This window comes from Triticum aestivum, chromosome 6D (genome assembly GCF_018294505.1).
Source record: "Triticum aestivum cultivar Chinese Spring chromosome 6D, IWGSC CS RefSeq v2.1, whole genome shotgun sequence".
Taxonomy (NCBI): Eukaryota; Viridiplantae; Streptophyta; class Magnoliopsida; order Poales; family Poaceae; genus Triticum; species Triticum aestivum.
Genome location: NC_057811.1, coordinates 262,061,255 through 262,070,970, shown reverse-complemented (window position 1 = coordinate 262,070,970; position 9,716 = coordinate 262,061,255).

Below are 9,716 nucleotides of genomic sequence, written 5' to 3'. Positions count from 1 at the left end.
GCTTTTGCTCAGCCCTTCTTATAGCGTTGCTAGTTGGAGGTGCAGTTGAAGTTGGTTCCATGTTGGAACATGGATATTTTTGGCATATCTCTTATTTAATTAATGCATCTTTATATTTGGTAAAGGGTGGAAGGCTCGGCCTTATGCCTGGTGTTTTGTTCCACTCTTGCCGCCCTAGTTTCCGTCATACCGGTGTTATGTTCCTTGATTTTGCGTTCCTTACGCGGTTGGGTGATTTATGGGACCCCCTTGACAGTTCTCCTTGAATAAAACTCCTCCAGCAAGGCCCAACCTTGATTTTACATTTGCCTACCTAAGCCTTTTTCCCTTGGGTTTTCGCGAGCCCGAGGGTCATCTTTATTTAAACCCTCGGGCCAGTGCTCCTTCGAGTGCTGGTACAAACTGGGCGATGTCCGGCGCCCCCTGAGCAACCAGGGTCTATCCAACCCGACATCTTGCCCATCCGGTGTGCCCTGAGAACGAGATATGTGCAGCTCCTATCGGGATTTGTCGGCACATTCGGGCGGCTTTGCTGGTCTTGTTTTACCATTGTCGGATTGTCTTGTAAACCGGGATTCCGAGACTGATCGGGTCATCCCGGGAGAAGGAATATCCTTCGATGACCGTGAGAGCTTATAATGGGCTAAGTTGGGACACCCCTGCAGGGTATTATCTTTCGAAAGCCGTGCCCGCGGTTATGTGGCAGATGGGAATTTGTTAATGTCCGGTTGTAGAGAACTTGACACTTGACTTAATTAAAATACATCAATCGTGTGTGTAGCCGTGATGGTCTCTTTTCGGCGGAGTCCGGGAAGTGAACACGGTTTGGGTTATGTATGAACGTAAGTAGTTTCAGGATCACTTCTAGCTTCTCGACCAATGCGTTGCTTCTCTTCTCGCTCTCATTTGCGTATGTTAGCCACCATATATGCTTAGTGCTTGCTGCAGCTCCACCTCATTACCCCATGCTTTCCTATAAGCTTAAATAGTCTTGATCTCGTGGGTGTGAGATGGCTGAGTCCTCGTGACTCACAGATTCTACCAAAACAGTTGCAGGTGCCGATGATACCAGTGCAGGCGACGCAACCGAGCTCAAGTGGGAGTTCGACGAGGACCGTGGTTGTTACTATGTTTCGTTTCCTGATGATCAGTAGTGGAGCCCAGTTGGGACGATCGGGGATCTAGCATTTGGGGTTATCTTCTTTTCATTTGGATTTGACCGTAGTCGGTCTATGTGTGGATTTTTGGATGATGTATGAATTAATTTATGTATTGTGTGAAGTGGCGATTGTAAGCCAACTCTCTTTATCCCATTCTTGTTCATTACATGGGATTGTGTGAAGATGACCCTTCTTGCGACAATACCTACAATGCAGTTATGCCTCTAAGTCGTGCCTCGACAAGTGGGAGATATAGCCGCATCATGGATGTTACAAGTTGGTAATCAGAGCCATCCCCGACTTAGGAGCCCCCTGCTTGATCGAATCACTGGCGTTGTTGAATCTAGAACAAAAATGTTTTGAGTCTTAGGATTATATATATCAGAGAGTAGGATTATTTTTACTCCTCAGTCCCTTTGTCGCTCTGGTGAGGTCTCCTGACGTAGAAGTTTTGACTCTTTCTCCTCAAATTTCACTAACAAAATTTTTTAGGATCACGCGGGTATCGTGGAATCGTTCCGATGGTTTTGTGATGAGAACATTGTTCTTGGTGCCTCCTGACATTTAGGGGTTGTGGCAGTGTCTCGGGGAGTTGAGCTCCGAGGTGTTGTCGTCACAATTTTATCGTTGCAGTTCTGGAATACTTGAGTTTCGCCGACATCGAAAATCTCTTTTATGCAGTTGTTGGTGAGATCACCTCGACGCCACCAAGTACTGGGCGGGAGTTCGGGAGTATTGCCATAACTCGTATAACAGATGCTTTTCGAAGGTTGAGGTACACGATTTCCGAGGTTTCTTGGTTATGTGTTGACGGATGGATACAACTGGATCTAGGGATTGTTAGTTTGGGTGATATATTTTGTGTCCCCTGTATCCCCAACACCAGATTGCATAACCAGAAAGTTTCGGGAGTTTATAGGTGGGATTCAAGTAGCTCTTAGCATTTCTTCCCACAGATATTTGGTTTGTGATTGGGTAATCCTTACCACTTATTTGTTCCAGTCGTACCTTGTTATTTCATTCATCAACCCTTTATCAAGTGGCTTCTCACCTTAATGGAAGTGTGATGATTTACTATGGAATTCATTCGTTCATCCTCATTTGAATGTTTATTATGAAGACTATATGTTGCAATTTCTATCCGTTGATTCAACTTGTCTATCTGTCTATCAAGATGCTAACGGATGTCACCCTCTTCAGGATGGCTCCGCCAACGCGTCAGAATCCGGAACGCAATGATGGGAGTCAGGCGAACCCTCCGACACCACCTCCGCCATCGGAGGCATGGAAAGCTATCATGGCAGCCACCAACGCCAATGCTCAGATGATTTTGCAACTCTTGCAAGAGCGCACCCAAGGGCAAGGCAACCAAGGACATCAAGACCAAGGCAACAATCAGCCTCACTTTGCTACCCTCAACCAGTTCCTCGCAAATCAGCCGAAGTCTTTCAGCTAGTGTGCCGAGGCCACAGACGCCGATGATTGGCTCGTGGACATCAACAAGCATTTTGAATGTAGCAATGTCAGGCCTGAGGACTTTGTCAAGTTTGCTTCTTTTCAACTCAAGGATCAAGCTCCCGAGTGGTATCAACAATACAAAGATTCCAGAGGAGGTCGTGTGATTACCTGGGATGATTTCCGCCGAGACTTCAAAGCTCACCACATTCCACAAAGTGTTGTTGAGAGCAAGCGTGAGGAGTTCCGCAATCTCAAGCAAGGCAGCATGTCCATGTATCAATACAATACCCAGTTTCAGAAACTCGCTCGCTTCGCTAAGCAAGACGTTCCTGATGAAAAGAGTATGATCTATCAATTCAGAGGTGGCCTCAGAGAAGATCTGCAATTACCTCTCGTGCTTTTTGAGCCGACCAAGTATGATGATTTCTACAACATGGCACTGAAGCAAGAAGCTGCTCAGCTCAAGTGTGAGGCTTCTAAGAAGAGAGTGAGGGACGCAGTTCAGTCTTCTTCTTCCTCACTAGTGGCTGCTAAGCAACAGAAGTTTTGGCTTCCTCCACCTCCTCCGTTTCGTCAGCCTTTCGAGTAGAAGAACAAAGGTGGCCATGGATCTTCCCACCCACCCAACCCTGGCTATCAGAACAAGTCTCATAATCAAGCTCCAAGGTCTAATGCTCCTTATCATCGTCCGCTCTCAGAGGTGACTTGCAACAAGTGTCAGCACAAAGGTCACTATTCTAACAAGTGCTTCAACCAAAGGCGCCTTCCGCCTCCTCCTCCTGTTCGTTCAGCAAGCAATGCAGTGGTCAAGCATAATCCCAAGTCTGCAAAGGTGAACATGATGAATGCAGCTCAAGCGGAGGAATCTACTGATGTGATAATGGGTAATCTCTCAGTTAATGATATTCCTGCAAAAGTTTTATTTGATACTGGTGCATCTATTTCTTTCATATCAAGACCTTTTGCATCCATGAACAATTCGCATATTGTCAATCTGCCTAAGCCGATGGCGGTTTCCTCTCCGGGCTTGTTCATGAATACCAAAATGATGGCTCCGGATGTTTCTATCAAGATGGGCAACTATAAACTTTTATCTTCTCCAATGGTTCTTGGCGACTCTGATATTGATCTAATTCTCGGGATGGACTGGCAATCTAAGCACAGGGCTCAACTTGATTGTGCTGCCAGGGAAATTCAATTGACACACTCTTCTGAGGATGTTATCATCTATCCCGCTCGTGATGAAACCATTCGGTTGTTTTGTCTCAATGAGAAGGGCGAGTTGGATGCTATTTCTCAAATTCCAGTCGTTTGTGAGTACCAAGATATCTTTCCAGAAGAGCTTCCGGGTATGCCTCCTCACCGGCCAGTCGAATTCGTTATCGATCTTGAGCCTAGCACTGAACCCGTTTGCAAGCGTCCTTACAAGCTTGGACCCAAGGAGCTGAAAGAATTGAAGAAACAGCTCGATGAACAAGAGCGTCTGGGTCTGCTCAGACCGAGTTCATCTCCATGGGGTTGTGGTGTTCTTTTTGTCCACAAAAAGGATGGCACGGACCGACTTTGTGTCGACTACCATCCATTGAACAAGAAGACAATCAAGAACAAGTATCCACTTCCCAACATCAATGAGCTATTCGAGCAACTTAAAGGTGCAAAGGTGTTCTCCAAGCTTGACCTTCGTATGGGTTATCATCAGATTCGCATTCGTGAAGAAGATATTCCCAAGACAACATTCAGAACAAGTTTTGGTTCTTATGAATATACTGTCATGTCTTTTGGCCTTGTCAATGCTCCTCCAACATTCTCTCGAATGATGAACTTCATCTTCAACCCCTATACCAATGAATTCATCCTGGTATATCTCGATGATATCTTGGTCTTCTCCAAGAATAAGAAGGATCATGCAAAACATTTGTGTTTGGTGCTCGACAAGCTCAGGGAGTATCAATTCTATGCGAAGTTTTCCAAATGTGAGTTTTGGCTTGATGAAGTTCTTTACCTTGGTCATATCATCTCTGCCAAGGGCATCGCTGTTAATCCCAAGATGGTGTCCGAAATTGTGAATTGGGAACCTCCTCAGAATGTCAAGCAGCTTCGCAGTTTTCTTGGACTTGCAAGCTATTGCCGAAGATTCGTTGAGAATTTCTCTAAGATTGCAAAGCCTCTTTCCAACCTCCTCCAGAAACATGTGAAGTATGTCTGGACTTCTGAGTGTGACGTTGCTTTCAACACTCTCAAAGAGAAACTCGTCACAGCTCCTGTCTTAACTCCTCCTGACAAATCCAAGCCATTCGAAGTTTTCTGGGATGCTTCTCTTCAAGGTCTCGGTGCTGTGTTAATGCAAGAGAAGAAAGTTGTGGCCTATACCTCTCGTTAGTTGAAGCCCAACGAAAAGAACTCCCCACTCACGATCTTGAGTTGGCGGCAGTTGTTCATGCATTAATAACATGGAGACATCTATTGTTGGGAAGGAAAGTGGACATATTCACCGATCACAAGAGTCTCAAGTATATCTTCACGCAGCCCAACCTCAACCTCAGGCAAACTCGATGGGTCGAAATAATTCAAGAGTACAATCCGAGTATTCAATATACTCCAGGCAAGGCCAATGTCATTGCAGATGCTTTGAGCGGGAAGGCTTATTGCAGCAGCTTAATTCTCAAGCCCTTCCAACCGGACCTTTGTGAAGCTTTCCGCAAACTCAATCTTCAAGTTGTTCCTCAAGGTTTCCTTGCCAACCTCCTAGTCTCTCCTACTTTGGAAAATAAATTCGTGAGGCACAACTTCTTGATGCCATGGTGAAGAAGGTGAAACATGGGATTGCCATGGGTCTTTCCAAATACAAGTGCTTCCGCATTGATGACAGAGACACTTTATTCTTTGAGAACCGGATTGTGGTTCCTAAAGGTGATCTAAGGAAGGTCATAATGAACGAAGTGCACAATTCTCTTCTTTCCATTCATCCTGGAAGTACGAAGATGTACCATGACCTCAAGCAGTCGTATTGGTGGACTCGAATGAAGCGAGAAATCACAAAATTCGTGAACGAATGTGATGTCTGTCGAAGGGTGAAAGCAGAATACCAATGACCAGCTGGTCTCCTCCAACCTCTTGCTATTCCGGAATGGATGTTTGACATATCGAAATGGACTTCGTGACTGGATTTCCAAAGTCCAAGCGCGGAAATGATGCTATCTTTGTTGTCATCGACAAGCTTACAAAAGTGGCTCATTTCCTTCCAATCAAAGAATCTATCACAACACCTCAGTTGGCAGAGCTATACACCTCCAGGATTGTCTCCTTGCACGGCATTCCACAATTGATTTCTTCAGATCGTGGAAGCATCTTCACTTCTAAGTTCTGGAACTCCTTCCAGAAGGCCATGGGCACCAACATTCGCTTCAGCACAGCTTTCCATCTTCAAACTAGTGGCCAAGTTGACCGAGTCAATCAAATCCTTGAAGATATGCTCAGGGCTTGTGTTATCTCTTTCGGTATGAAGTGGGAAGATTGTCTTCCATATGCCGAGTTCTCCTACAACAACATCTTCCAAGCGAGTTCGGGCAAGGCCCCATTCGAGATTCTCTATGGTAGAAAGTGTCGTACTCCTCTCAATTGGCAGAGACTGGTGAACGCCAACTTCTTGGCAATGACTTAATCACAGAGGCTGAAGAAATGTGTAAAGTCATCCGTGAAAATCTCAAAGCCGCGCAATCGCGCCACAAGAGTTACTATGATAGCAAGCACCGTGACTTGGCTTTCGAGATCGGAGACCATGTCTACCTCCGCGTCTCTCCAATGAAAGGCACTCGTCGCTTCGGTATCAAAGGGAAGCTTGCCCCTAGATACATGGGTCCTTTCAAGATCATTGGCAAATGAGGCGACCTCGCCTATCAACTTGAGCTTCCCTCCAACTTCGCGAATGTGCATGATGTGTTTCACGTGTCACAGCTTCGCAAGTTCTTCAAGACTCCTCAGCGCACCATCAACTTCAAAGAGATTGACCTCCAAGAAGATCTGTCTTATCATGAGCACCCCGTTGCTATTCTTGAAGAAACTGAAGTGAAGTGGTCACACCATTCTACCAAATTCCTCATTACCCCGTTGCAAGACTCGCAACAAGTCTATCAAATTCCTGAAAGTGAAGTGGTCACACCATTGCATCCGAGAAGCCACCTGGGAGCGCGAGGACCACCTCCGTTCCGAATATCCGAAGTTCTTTCAGTCCTAGATCTCGGGACGAGATCCTCTCGTAGTGGAGGAGCGTTGTAACACCCCGGATGTGACTTTCCATAATTGTAACTCCAACTCTTGCCATTTTCGTCTATGTGTTATGATATTCCCTTCGTGGTCGGGTTTTGTCTTTCATTTTGCATTTTGTTCATGTAATGCATCTCATATCATGTCATCATGTGCATCTCATTTGCATACGCGTTCATCTCATGCATCCGAGCATTTTCCCCGTTGTCCGTTTTGCAATCCGACACTCCCACACGCACCGGCGCACCCCTCTTGTCTCTTTTCGTGAGCGGGTGTTAAACGTTCTCGGAATGGACCGAGGTTTGCCAAGTGGCCTTGGTACACCACCGGTAGACCACCTGTCAAGTTTCGTTCCACTTGGAGGCTGTTTGATACTCCAACGGTTAACCGGGTAACTGCAAAGGCCTCTTGTGTGTTGCAGCCCAACACCCCTCCAAACAGCCCAATAACCCATCTAAGCCCCCTCCATGCTCTCGGCCATTCGATCACGATCGTGTGGGCGAAAACTGCTCCTCATTTGGAGTCTCCTAGCTTCCTCTACCTATAAATAGGTGCCTCCCCCCGGAATCCCGCAGTCCAAACCCTAGAAATTCCCCTCTCCGTGCCAGACGTGTCCGTCCGCGCCAGACAAAGCCCGTGCCGCCGCCTCTGCTCCAACCAGCGTCCGCCACATGGCGTGCCACCGTCGCCCGCGCCGCGCCAGCCCGCCGAAGCCCATCGCCGGCCCCTGCGGCCCCGTCCCCGCCGCCGAGCGTGTCCCGCGGGCTCCCGCGCGTCCGCCCGACGCCGCCGGCTCAGTCCGCGCCTCCGCCCGGCGTCCCGTTCCACCGCCGCGCCGGACTCCGCCGGCCGCCGCCCCGGTCGCCGCCCGGCCCCGCCTCCGCATCTGCCGGCGCCGGATCCGGCAAGGCCCGGCCAGATCCAGCCGGTCCCATCCCGCCGGCGCCTTCCTCGTTCAACTCCGGCCACCGTTGTCTCGTCTCCGGCGAACTTCGGTCAGATCCGCCGCCGCCTCGTTTTGTGTGCCGGGTCAACCCTCAGATCCGCGAGGTGAAAAATCCTCCAAGTCCCGAAATTCTCACTTTATGTTGCCCTGTTCATAACATCATATCTCCTTGCATACTGCTCTGTTTCATGCGCATGGTATATCAAAATGTTCATCAGGTTATGCTGTCCATTTTGTTCCATTGTGCCATGTCTGTTTGAGCTTATATTGATGCCTAAATTATCGTTGCAAGAGTGCTATATGATGTTACTGCTGTCTGTTAACAGAACTTGATGTTTTGTCATTTTTGTTGCATTTGATGTGTGCATCTTATGAGGATGAGCTCTACATGTGTTTTGAACTATGCCATGCCATCTTCACAGAGGTTCATTCCATGTATTTTTGTGATCTCTTTGGTGACTAGCACAAGCATGCAAAGTAGCCTCCCCAATCTTAATCCTAAGTCCTTTACCTGCTGTTATTTTCATGCCATGTAAACTTGATACTACAGTGAGATCCATGCTTATTTTGAGATACTTCATGCCTCAATATTGCTCTACTTTTTCTGTAGATGTGCTCTATCCACCCATGCCACTGTTTGCAATTATGGAGTTCCCTAGCATGTCTCAATATTGCTCTACTTTTGCTATAAAATGTTCCTGGCAGAATGTTAACATGCTATTTAATTTTGCCAAGGTTGTTGTAGTTGATCCATACATGCTATGAACTTTCTCTTGCCATGGATAGCTCCATGAACATGTCTTCTTTCTGTTGGCATGCTTGTTTTGTCATGCATTCCCTTGTGATGAGTGAATCAAGCTCACAAAGATGCCTTCATAAATCTGTTAATGCCATGCTCTGCTTTATGCTAAGTCTGGAACCTGTTAACGAAACTTGCTATGTTTACATGGGTGCCATCATATCTTCTGTGCCTTTTTAGCTCATGATCAGTAAGAGTCTTTTGTTCTATGCATTTAGTAGATTCATTCCATGCCTTGATTTACTATGATAAGTTCTTGTAGAATGTTGAGTGCTTGCTCTGAACATTGCTATCTGATGTTGTTTAAGCCATGTTCAGTATTTTCACCAAGTCTGTGAAGCTGATATCTTTTGCACTTTTGCCATGCTTGTTTGAACATGTTATTTTGTGATATAGCCATAGCTCAGTGTTCATCTTTTGTCAAGCATCTCTTGTAGATCACTTCCGTATGCTTTGTTGCGAGGTTCGTGTGCTGTAGCATAGTTACTTGATGTATTCTAAGTGCTATCATGCTGTTAATCGCAGAATTGCGTCATTCTTGTTTTGCTTGCCATTTGCAAACCGTGCATCCGTTTCCGGTGATCTATATATCGATTTCGACCGCAATCATCTCATCTTTCCAGCGGCATACTTGGTTTGCCAATTTGATGCCTTGTTCATCTTTTCCCTTCCGGAGCACGCATATGCATTGCATATCACATCTCGCATATCATGCCATGTTTTGCATCATGTTGCTTGTGCATTTCCCGTGATTGTTTGTTGGTCCTTTGCTTGTGTTCCATCTTTGGGTAGAGCTGGGAGACGAGTACGCTTACGAGGAACCTGTTGAGAATGCTTACGAGGATCAAGCTTTCGACAACTCTGAGAACCTTGCAGGCAAGATGACCATACCCTCGAAATCACTTATATCTTTGCTTTGCTAGTTGTTCGCTCTATCGCTATGCTGCGCTACCTACCACTTGCTATATCATGCCTCCCATATTGCCATGTCAAGCCTCTAACCATCCTTTCCTAGCAAACCGTTGCTTGGCTAAGTTACCGCTTTTGCTCAGCCCTTCTTATAGCGTTGCTAGTTGCAGGTGAAGTTGAA